Here is a 12,680-nt window from a genome sequence, read left to right on the forward strand (position 1 = left end):
CAAGGCATTTTAACGTCTGGACCACCAGGGAAGTCTTTCATAATTGTGTCTTAATTTTCCTGAATTTTTAGCACTCCTCAGGCATGCTGTCTGGCACACTAAATAAACAAATATTTAGTACATGCATGAATGAATTATTAAATGCATAAATAAGGAAGTAAATAAAAAGTGAGAAATAACATTTACCTAGTCCTTACTATATTTCAGAAGTAGCACAAGATATTATTAAATGGTACCTCATTAAAATTTTAACATTCTGATGAGGTAAATATTAGTATTTTTGTTGATAAGCAAAAGTCCTATCAGTAGTAGCTGGTAAGCAAGTGTTCAGATGTGAAGCTCTATTTCTGCATTCCTTGTCTTCTCCTGTTGTGCCTCAGTGGAAAGAAAAGTGAGGCGTGTGTACACACGCAATCTTTTTTATTATAGCATAGGTACAAGTTGAGGGAAGGAAGAGAGAGAAAGGAATGTGGAGGGTGCATGGAGCCTTAGGATGAATGAAAGCAAGAGGCATTTGGGAGGTCTCTGTGTAGGCAGGAGCATCCGTGGGTGGTGGGCCCTGCCTGGAACAATCTATGGCTCCATTGGGTGGTAGGGAACAAAGAGTCCGTGAGTGCAGGGCTCAGATCCTGGAGGAAGATCGCACCATGGTGCAAAGGTAGAGAAGAACTGCTCTCCCAGAACTGTGAGTGACAAAACATGACACTGTAAGGCAATTCCACAGCGCAGTAGAGAAACTGCCTGCTGGAGCTGGGGATTTCCAGCTTATACAGGATCTGGATTCCGAGAAATGGTGTCTCTTCAAGGAAGGAGAATAACAGATCTGGACTTTGATCTCTCTTTTCCCTCCTCCCTTCCTTTTTGGAGAAATTCAAAAAGAACTTACGGAGTTCTCCCAAGTCCAGGAGAAGCGGAGTTCTAAATGCCCCAATATCCCTTGCTGACCACAGGTTCTTCCTGGGATCTGACTCTTCTTTGCTTTTTACCACAGCATCCATCTGACATTTTTCCATCAAAGTAACAATAAACTTTTTCAGAGGCAAAGAGATCTCTTTTCCTTTGCCCCTCTAACAAATTCAGAAAATCAGCCAAGGTCGAAGATCATGCTGTGTAGATTTTGGCAGGTTTTAAAGCAAATGTCTCAGATATCAACAGCCCCTCAGCTTGGCCCTAGCTGACAGGATGGTCTAGGGCTCATCACTGTTCCCTCTGGGACTCCCAGGAGCAGACGCCTCTTTCCCATCTCTTTCATAAATGCCCATGAAAGAGGTTATAAAACTGCTTTGGGATCAGGAATATTGCTTCAGAATAGCCAGGCAAACTCAATCCAAATACACCTGGGCATTCTTATATAATGATGGTTAGGGGAAAAGTCTCTGCTGCACTGTCCCTCATGCACCCCTGGGCTCCGTCATGACTCGGAGGTCCTCTCTCTTTCCCCTCCACAGTATCAAATCCCAACTTACACCAGGGGCGGCAGCGATCTCTGTGCTCAAGAAAGTAGAAACGGGAGAGTGAGCAAAGGATCTGGCCTCCCGTTTACAGAAGCAGCTAAGTTGGAAATCCTCTGCCTGCCTGCTGTGTGTGTCAGGTTTTCCTGGACCCTTTGTTCTTGCAAGTGCTAGAGAATTTACTGTCACTTTCTCTACAGTGGATTCTGTAAACAGAAATGTCATCCAATCAAGCATGTCTCTCTTGGCCAATCCATTGCCCTCCTCGTTCCTAACGTGAGATGACCCTGTTGTGTTAGAAATTGTTCTGTGCTCAACCGCCCACTACTCCCAATCCTGACTTCTATGTAGGCCTGGACCCTCAGTGGCTTGAAGAGTTTGAACCCTTGGTGGTCCTTTCCAGCTGTTTTCATCCTGGAGAACACAGTTTTACAGAAGTGTCTGTGTAATGAAAGGAATGGGAGCCGAGAACTCATTTCAATATTTTTAAAACCTTAATCGTATGTCATGTTCTCCTCTTTGAAGCTCTCACTAGAGAGTGAATCATGTTGGAGAACCTAATACTTACTTGAGTGTATTTTGTTGGGGGAAGACATACATTCTGAAACATATAGAATGAGTGTGACGGGAGAAGAATGCCTAATGAAACTGAGTGGAAACCTTGACTTGCCTTTTCTCCCTTCAGACAACTCTCCAGGGTCTTACTGTCCCTGTGTTTAGAAAACATGATTGTGAGCTTGGACTGAGGCACAGCAGTAAAGGGCTATCCCAAGTCCACTGTCCAGTAGGTTCCGGGGATTCTGAAACTTCACCAGTGGCCAGGCAGAAAAGCTCAGATCAGTTGAGGGTGATCTGAAAAGAGAAAGTCCTGCAGCAGGACAGGGATGGGTCTGGAAAGAGTAAGGAAGAGTTGGACAAGGCAGACTTGAGTAAAATCTTTTCGGTTTTCAAATTTTTCTTGCATCCTTTTAATTTCTTAACTCTTCATGCCACTTTTGGAAAGAGAACAGGAAGTGTGGATAGTTAAATCTGCTTAAAATTAAGTCACATCTTCTCAGAGGCTTTCTGTCTTGCCCTTCTGGCTCCAGGAGCCTATGCCATGTTGGTGCCTATGTCTGCATTCTCAGAGGAAGCAGGGATCCTTGGTCAGAATCTCCAGGATGCTGAGCCCAGAAATGTCATTTACCAGGAATGATGTCTGTGTGCCAATACCCCTGAGATCTCTCCCCACAGCCAGCCCCCTGAGCTGCAGATCTGTGAATCTAGCTGCTTCCATGCATGGTTCTGTGGACTTCCCTGTTTGTCCTTGAACTTGCCTGGCTCTCTGCCACCTGGAAACTGAGCACACCTTTCCCACTCACTCTACCCTCAACACCTTGGATTTATTAGAATATGCAATGTAAGCAGCATCTCCTCCTGGAATCCTCCCTGACACTCCACACTGACACTCCATCCTCTCTTGGCTTATATCCTCATCTCCTGTCATTTTCTAACCCCTCTGCAATGCTCTCCAAGCCCATTCTCCAGCGATAGGGTCATCTGCTTACTTGTCCTTTACCTTTAGTCAACAGTGGAAAACATGATGGTCATGGTTTTGACTGCATTACCCTATACCTTCAGCACTTTCTGGGTGTGTTGTCGGGCACAGGATGTATTTACTAACTAGAATAGTTACCAAATGCATGAATGAATTAATAAATGAATGAATAATTGAATAAAAGTTCAGTTCAGTTCAGTTCAGTTGCTCAGTCGTGTCCGACTCTTTGTGACCCCGTGAATTGCAGCATGCCAGGCCTCCCTGTCCATCACCAACTCCCGGAGTTGACTTAAACTCATGCCTATCGAGTTGGTGATGCCATCCAGCCATCTCATCCTCTGTTGTCCCCTCCTCCTCCTGCCCCAACCCCTCCCAGCATCAGGGTCTTTTCCAATGAGTCAACTCATCCCATGAGGTGGCCAGAGTACTGGAGTTTCAGCTTCAGCATCAGTCCTTCCAATGAACACCCAGGACTGATCTCCTTTAGGAAGGACTAGTTGGATCTCCTTGCAGTCCAAGGGACTCTCAAGAGTCTTATCCAACACCACAGTTCAAAAGCATCAATTCTTCGGTGCTCAGCCTTCTTCACAGTCCAACTCTCACATCCATACATGACCATGGAAAAAACCATAGCCTTGACTAGATGGACCTTTGTTGGCAAAGTAATGTCTTTGCTTTTTAATATGCTGTCTAGGTTGGTCATAACTTTCCTTCCAAGGAGTAAGCGTCTTTTAATTTCATGGCTGCAATCACCATCTGCAGTTATTTTGGAGCCCCCCAAAAAATAAAGTCTGACACTGTGTCCACTGTCTCCCCATCTATTTCCCATGAGGTGATGGGACCAGATGCCATGATCTTAGTTTTCTGAATGTTGAGCTTTAAGCCAACTTTTTCACTCTCCTCTTTCACTTTCATCGAGAGGCTTTTTAGTTCGTCTTCACTCTCTGCCATAAGGGTGGTGTCATCTGCATATCTGAGGTTATTGATATTTCTCCCAGCAATCTTGATTCCAGCTTGTGCTTCTTCCAGCCCAGCGTTTCTCATGATGTACTCTGCATATAACTTAAATAAGCAGGGTGACAATATACAGCCTTGAGGTACTCCTTTTCCTATTGGGAACCAGTCTGGTGTTCCATGTCCAGTTCTAACTGTTGCTTCCTGACCTGCATACAGGTTTCTCAAGAGGCAGGTCAGGTGGTCTGGTATTCCTATCTCTTTCAGAATTTTCCACAGTTTATTGTGATCCACACAATCGAAGGCTTTGGCGTAGTCAAAAAAGCAGAAATGTTTTTCTGGAACTCCCTTGCTTTTTCGGTGATCCAGCGGATGTTGGCAATTTGATCTCTGGTTCCTCTGCCTTTTCTAAAACCAGTTTGAACATCTGGAAGTTCACGGTTCACGTATTGCTGAAGCCTGGCTTGGAAAATTTTGAGCATTACTTTACTAGTGTGAGAGATGAGTGCAATTGTGCGGTAGTTAGAGCATTCTTTGGCATTGCCTTTCCTAGGGATTGGAATGAAAATTGACATTTTCCAGTCCTGTGGCCACTGCTGAGTTCTCCAAATTTGCTGGCATATTGAGTGCAGCACTTTCACAGCATCATCTTTCAGGATTTGAAATAGCTCAACTGGTATTCCATCACCTCCACTAGCTTTGTTCGTAGTGATGCTTCCTAAGGCCCACTTGACTTCACATTCTAGGATGTCTGACTCTAGGTCAGTGATCACACCATTGTGATTATCTGGGTCATGAAGATCTTTTTTGTACAGTTCTTCTGTGTATTCTTGCCACCTCTTCTTAATATCTTCTGCTTCTGTTAGGTCCATACCATTTCTGTCCTTTATCGAACCCATCTTTGCCTGAAATTTTCTCTTGATATCTCTCATTTTCTTGAAGAGATCTCTAGTCTTTCCCATTGTTGTTTTCCTCTATTTCTTTGCATTGATCACTGAGGAAGGCTTTCTTATCCCTCCTGGCTGTTCTTTGGAACTCTGCATTCAAATGGGAATATCTTTCTTTTTCTCCTTTGCTTTTCGCTTCTCTTCTTCTCACAGCTATTTGTAAGGCTGCCTCAGACAGCCATTTTGCCTTTTTGCATTTCTTTTCCATGGGGATGGTCTTGATCCCTGTCTCCTGTACAATGTCACGAACCTCTGTCCACAGTTCATCAGGCTCTCTGTCTATCAGATCTAGTTCTTTAAATCTATTTCTCACTTCCACTGTATAATCATAAGGGATTCGATTTAGGCCATACCTGAATGGTCTAGTGGTTTTCCCTACTTTCTTCAGTTTAAGTCTGAATTTGGCAATAAGGTTTTCATGATCTGAACCACAGTCAGCTCCCGGTCTTGTTTTTGCTGACTGTATAGAGCTTCTCCATCTTTGGCTGCAAAGAATATAACTGATTTTGGTGTTGACCATCTGGTGATGTCCATGTGTAGAGTCTTCTCTTGTGTTGTTGGAAGAGGGTGTTTGCTATGACCAGTGCATTCTCTTGGGAAAACTCTATTAGCCTTTGCCCTGCTTCATTCTGTCCTCCAAGGCCAAATTTGGCTGTTACTCCAGGTGTTTCTTGACTTCCTACTTTTGCATTCCAGTCCTCTATAATGAAAATGACATCTTTTTTGGGTGTTAGTTCTAAAAGGTCATATAGGTCTTCATAGAACTGGCTTGGATTACTGTGGTATTGAATGGTTTGCCTTGGAAACAAACAGAGATCATTCTGTTGTTTTTGAGATTGCATCCAAGTACTGCATTTCAGACTCGTTTGTTGACCATGATGGCTACTCCATTTCTTCTAAGGGATTCCTGCCCACAGTAGTAGATATAATGGTCATCTGAGTTAAATTCACCCATTCCAGTCCATTTTAGTTCGCTGATTCCTAGAATGTCGACATCCACTCTTGCCATCTCCTGTTTGACCACTTCCAATTTGCCTTGATTCATGGACCTAACATTCCAGGTTCCTATGCAATATTGCTCTTTACAGCATCAGACCTTGCTTCTATCACTAGTCACATCCATAACTGGGTGTTGTTTTTGCCTTGGCTTCATCCCTTCATTCTTTCTGGAGTTATTTCTCCACTGATCTCCAGTAGCATATTGGGCACTTACTGCCCTGGGGAGTTCCTCTTTCAGTATCCTATCATTTTGCCTTCTCATACTGTTCATGGGGTTCTCAAGGCAAGAATACTGAAGTGGTTTGCCATTCCCTTCTCCAGTGGAGCACATTCTCTCAGCCCTCTCCACCATGACCCAACCGTCTTGGGTGGCCCCCCATGGCATGGCTTAGTTTCAGTGAGTTAGACAAGGCTGTGGTCCTGTGATCAGATTGGCTAGTTTTCTGTGATTATGGTTTTAGTGTGTCTGCCCTCTGATGCCCTCTGGCAACACCTACCATCCTACTTGGGTTTCTCTTACCTTGGACGTGGGATATCTCTTCATGGCTGCTCCAGCAAAGTGCAGCCACTGCTCCTTACCTTGGCGGAGGTGTATCTTCTCACAGCCACCCCTCCTGACCTTGAACGTGGAGTAGTTCCTCTCAGCCCTCCTGCACCCCCGCAGCCGCTCCTTGGAACTGGGGTTGCTCCTCTCGGCCACAGCCTTTCTTGAGTACTTAATATATATCAAACTATAAGACAAGGCTATCCTATTGAAAAAAGTTTGGTACTTGGATGAAAAACAGACATACAGGCCAGTGGACCAGAACTGAGGGGTCAGATTTAAGCCCATGCTGCTGCTAAGTCGCTTCATTCATGTCCGACTCTGTGCGACCCCATAGATGGCAGCCCACCAGGCTCCTCCACTTCTGGGATTCTCTAGGCAAGAACACTGGAGTTGGTTGCCATTTCCTTCTCCATAAGCCCATGCAAATGTAGTTAACTCATATTTCCCAAAGGAGCCAAGAATTCTCAATGGGGAAACCAAATTTTTATTAAATCTTGTTGGGAAAACTGGGAATCTGCATGCTGAAAAATGAAAAAGGATCTCTATCTCACTCCCATTCACAACAATTCATGTGGAATTGAGTAAAGGTTCTCCTATAATGCTTTATGCATAGAGCTCTTAGAATAAAACATGGGCAAAAAGTCCCTTGACATGTGTGCAGGCAAGAGTCTTCGTACTGTGCTTCAAGTTCAGTCAATAAAATCCATTTTCAACAAGCCACAGTTTCTTAGGGGTTACAGCTCTCCGAGTCTGAAACAACTGTCTCACCCGGGCCACTGAGAGGGCCCTTCGTACCTGGAGATTGTGCCTCTGCCCCTCATCACCAGGTTCCATCAGAACCAAGGGCAGCTCCTCATCACTGGGCTTCACCACCTTCAGGGTGAGGTGGATGGTTGTTTCCTTGTCAGTGCCATACGATGACAGAGTTCTCTGGGACTTTAGGGTCTTTGAGCTCAGCTGGAGGACCTGGTCCTTCTTGGGAACCTTGGGCTTAGACCGCACATTTTCAGTGATGTTCTTTGCTCTTTGTCTCAAGTTGACTTTGAAGGTCGTGCATCCCACTGGCTCACAAGGGACATTCACCTGGACAACAAAGGCCAGGAGACTGTTCCTTAGAATGCCTGCCCCCTTTTACATCCTTTGTGCCACTGCCTAATTAAAGCTCCCACCTTTCACTGCCAGTCTGTTTCTCCACTTTCTTTGCAACAATGTCTGTCCTTTCCATCTGTGGTGCTTCTTTCTCTGAATTTTCAAAGTTATAACGTCAGAAAAGCAGTGATATTCCTCTGTGACCATATCTCTTACCCATCTTAAAATGTTGTTAATGATTTCCTACCTTATTTACCTGTTTCCTGTTTAGATAAACTTTGTCAAGTGTCAAAAGTATATACAGCTACCAAGCATCCAAAGATGTACTTGACATTCCAAACAACTCCCAAAGAGAATTTCTAGCACTTGACAGCCTAGCGTAATACTGACAGGGTTGTCTTCCATGATTATGTGAGAAGGCGATCATGGTTAGGACACATATTCACTGTGCTGTTAATTTCCTTTTAATGTTCCAATGCTATACAGTAACAACCTACATATTCTGGTGGTGGTATGTTCAATATCTCTCGTTCACCTTTATTTCCTCTGTTTTTATATCACCTAGTATAGAATATAATCTCCTCCTTAATCAGATAAAGGTTCCACTCACAGAAAGTAGGGAGTATGTCTAAGTCTTAATTCAATATTCTGAACACGGGGATGCTCACTTCTGTGTTGCATGAATGTGGACAATTATATGCCAACAAATTTACAACTTAGTGGAAATGGATAAATTGCTAGCAATATAATATAACCTATTATGTCTGAAATCATGATGAGTTGAAAAATCTGAGCAGAGCAATAACAAGGAAGGCAATTGAATCAGTAACCAAAAGCCTCCCAATAAGGAAAAGCTCGGGACTACATTGTCTTGAAATGAATGCCACCAAAATTTTAAAGATGAATTAAAACCAATTCTTCTCAATACCTTCTTTCAAATAGAAGAGGGCAGAACACTGCTAAACCCTTTTGATGAGGCAGCAGTACCTTGATGGTGGGCCTTAGGAAACATCACTATGGACAAACCTAGTGGAGGTGATGGAATTCCAGTTGAGTTATTTCAAATCCTAAAAGATTATGCTGTTAAAGTGCTGCACTCAAAATGCCAGCAAATTTGGGGAACTCAGCAGTGGCCACAGGACTGGAAAAGGTCAGTTTTCATTCTAATCCCAAAGAAAGGCAATGCCAAAAATTGTTCAAACTATCGCACAATTGCACTCATCTCACATGCTAGCATAGTAATGTAAAATCCTCCAAGCCAGGCTTCAACAGTACATGAACTGTGAACTTCCAGATGTTCAAGCTGGATTTAGAAAAGGCAGAGGAACCAGAGATCAAATTGCCAACATCCACTGGGTCATCAAGAAAGCAAGAGAGTTTCAGGAAAACATCTACTTCTATTTATCGACTACCCCAAAGCCTTGACTGTGTGAATCACAACAAACTGTGGAAAATTCTTCAAGAGATGGGAATACCAGACCAACTGACCTGCCTCCTGAGAAATCTGTATGCAGATGAAAAAGCAACAGTCAGAACTGCACATGGAACAACAGGCTGGTTCCAAATTGGAAAAAGAGTCTATCAAGGCTGTATATTGTCACCCTGCTTATTTAACTTATATGCAGAGTACATTATGCAAAATGTCAGGGTGGATGAAGCGGCACAAGCTGGAATCAAGATTGCTGGGAAATATCAATAACCTCAGATATGCAGATGACACCACTCTTATGGAAGAAAGTGAAGAACTAAAGTGCCCCTTGATGAAAGTGAAAGAGGAGAGTGAACAAGTTGGCTTAAAACTCAAGATCATGGCATCTGGTCCCATCACTTCCTGGCAAATAAATGGGGAAACAGGGAGTTTGTTTTTTTGGGCTCCAAAATCACTGCAGATGGTGACTGCCACCATGAAATTTAAAGACACTTAGTCCTTGGAAGAAAAGCTATGACCAACCTACACAGCATATTCAAAAGCAGAGACATAACTTTGCCAACAAAGGTCCGTCTAGTCAAAGGTATGATTTTTCCAGTAGTCATGTATGGATGTGAGAGCTGGACTATAAGGAAAGTTGAGCACCAAAGAATTGATGCTTTTGAACTGTGGTGTTGGAGAAGACTCTTGAGAGTTCCTTGGACTGCGAGGAGATGCAACCAGTCCATCCTAAAGGAAATCAGCGCTGAATATTCATTGGAAGGACTGATGCTGAAGCTGAAACTCCAATACTTTGGCCACCTGATGCGAAGAACTGACTCACTGGAAAAGACCCTGATGGTGGGAAAGATTGAAGGCGGGAGGAGAAGGGGATGACAGAGGATGAGATGGTTGGATGGCATCACCGACTTGATGGACATGATTTGAGTAGGCTCCGAGAGTTGGTGATGGACAGGGAAGCCTGGCGTGCTGCAGTCCATGGGGCTGCATAAAGTTGGACATGACTGAGCGACTGAACTGAACTGAATACCTTGATACCAAAGCCAGATAATGGTAGTAGAAGAAAAATAAAATTGAGAAAGAGACTGGTCCATTTTCCTAATGAATAAAGTAATGAGTGAAAACATGATGTAAAAAATCCCAAGAAAAGTTGGGAACCAGATGGCTTCACAGGAGAATTCTAGCATGTATCTTTTTGAAACTATTCCAAAAAATTGAAGAGGAAAGAATACTCCCAAGATCCATTTATGAGGCCACCATCACCAAAACCAAAGATACCGCAAAAGAAGAAAATGACGGGCCAGTATCACTGATAAGCATAGATGCAAAAATCAATAAAATACTAGCAATTCTATCCAACATTACATTAAAAGGATCAAACACTGTGATCAAGCGGGTTTATCCCAGGGGTGCAAAGACTTTTCAATATCCACAAATCAATCAATGTGATACAGCATAAGAACAAAGCAAAGAACAAAAACCATCAGATCCTTTCAATGGATACAGAAAAATCTTTGGACAAAATTCAACACCAGTTTATAGAAAAAGTTCTCCTGAAAGCGGGAATGGAGGGACCACACCTGAACATAATAAAGCTCTGTATGACAAACCTATAGCCAACATTATACTGAATGGTGAAAACCTGAAAGCATTAAGTCTAAAATCAGGAATAAGACAAGGATGCCCACTCTCACCACTTTTATTCAACATGTTGATAGTTTTGGAAATCCTAGTCCTGGCAATCAAGGAAGAAAAAGAAGTAAGAGGAATCCAAATTGAAAAAGAAGAATTAAAATTGTCACTGTTTGCATATGACATGACACGATACATAGAAAATCCTAAAGCTGCTACCAGGATACTACTAGAGCTTCCCAATGAATCTGGTTAAGTTGCAGGATACAAAATTAACACAGAGATATCTATTGAATTCCTCTACACTAACAACGAATATCAGAAAGAGACATTAAAGAAACAACCCCATATTATTGCAGAATAAAGAATAAAATACCTGGGAATAAACCCACCTAAGGAGACAAGAGACTTGTACTCCCAAAACTATAAGATCCTGATGAAAGAAACTGAAGATGACACAAGAATATTGGAAAATATACCATGTTCTGGGTTGCAAGAATCAATATTGTCAAAATAACCACACTGTCCAAGACGATCTACAGATTAAGTGCGATCCCTATCAAATTACCAATGTCATTCTGAGTAAAACTAGAACAAAATATCTTAAAATTTGTATGGAGACATCAGAGATGTCTAATATCTAAAGCACCTAATACCTAATACCTAAAGCAATCTTTAGGTCTAAAGAATCTAGACCATTCAGGTATGACCTAAATCAAATCCCTTATGACTATACAGTGGAAGTGAGAAATAGATTTAAAGAACTAGATCTGATAGACAGAGTGTCTGATGAACTATGGATGGAGGTTCGTGACATTGTACAGGAGATAGGAATCAAGACCATCCCCAAGAAAAAGAAATGCAAAAAAGCAAAATGGCTGTCTGAGGAGGCCTTACAAATAGCTGTGAAAAGAAGGGAAGCAACAGCAAAGGAGAAAAGGAAAGATATTCCCATTTCAATGCAAAGTTCCAAAGAATAGCAAGGAGAGATAAGAAAGCCTTCCTCAGCGATCAATGCAAAGAAATAGAGGAAAACAACAGAATGGGAAAGACTAGAGATCTCTTCAAGAAAATGAAAGATACCAAGGGAACATTTCATGCAAAGATGGGCTCAATAAAGGACAGAAATGGTAGGGACCTAACAGAAGCAGGAGATATTAAGAAGAGGTGGCAAGAATACACACAAGAGCTGTACAAAAAAGATCTTCATGACCCAGATAATCACGATGGTGTGATCACTGACCTAGAGTCAGACATCCTAGAATGTGAAGTCAAGTGGGCCTTAGGAAGCATCACTACGAACAAAGCTAGTGGAGGTGATGGAATACCAGTTGAGCTATTTCAAATCCTGAAAGATGATGCTGTGAAAGTGCTGCACTCAATATGCCAGCAAATTTGGAGAACTCAGCAGTGGCCACAGGACTGGAAAATGTCAATTTTCATTCCAATCCCTAGGAAAGGCAATGCCAAAGAATGCTCAAACTACCGCACAATTACACTCATCTCACATGCTGGTAAAATAATCCTTAAAATTCTCCAAGCCAGGCTTTAGCAATACGTGAACCATGAGATTCCAGATGTTCAAGCTGATTTTAGAAAAGGCAGAGGAACCAGAGATCAAATTGCTAACATCCGCTGGATCACCGAAAAAGCAAGGGAGTTCCAGAAAAACATCTACTTCTGCTTTATTGAGTATGCCAAAACCTTTGACTGTGTGGATCACAATAAACTGTGGAAAATTCTGAAAGAGATGGGGATTCCAGACCACCTGACCTGCCTCTTGAGAAACCTGTATGCAGGTCAGGAAGCAACAGTTAGAACTGGACATGGAACACCAGACTGGTTCCAAATAGGAAAAGGAGTATGTCAAGGCTGTATATTGTCACCCTGCTTATTTAACTTATATGCAGAGTACATCATGAGAAATGCTGGGCTGGAAGAAGCACACGCTGGAATCAAGATTGCTGGGAGAAATATCAATAACCTCAGATATGCAGATGACACCTCCCTTATGGCAGAGAGTGAAGACGAACTAAAAAGCCTCTTGATGAAAGTGAAAGAGGAGAGTAAAAAGTTGGCTTAAAGCTCAACATTC

Source organism: Muntiacus reevesi, chromosome 20 (assembly GCF_963930625.1).
Source record: "Muntiacus reevesi chromosome 20, mMunRee1.1, whole genome shotgun sequence".
Lineage (NCBI taxonomy): Eukaryota > Metazoa > Chordata > Mammalia > Artiodactyla > Cervidae > Muntiacus > Muntiacus reevesi.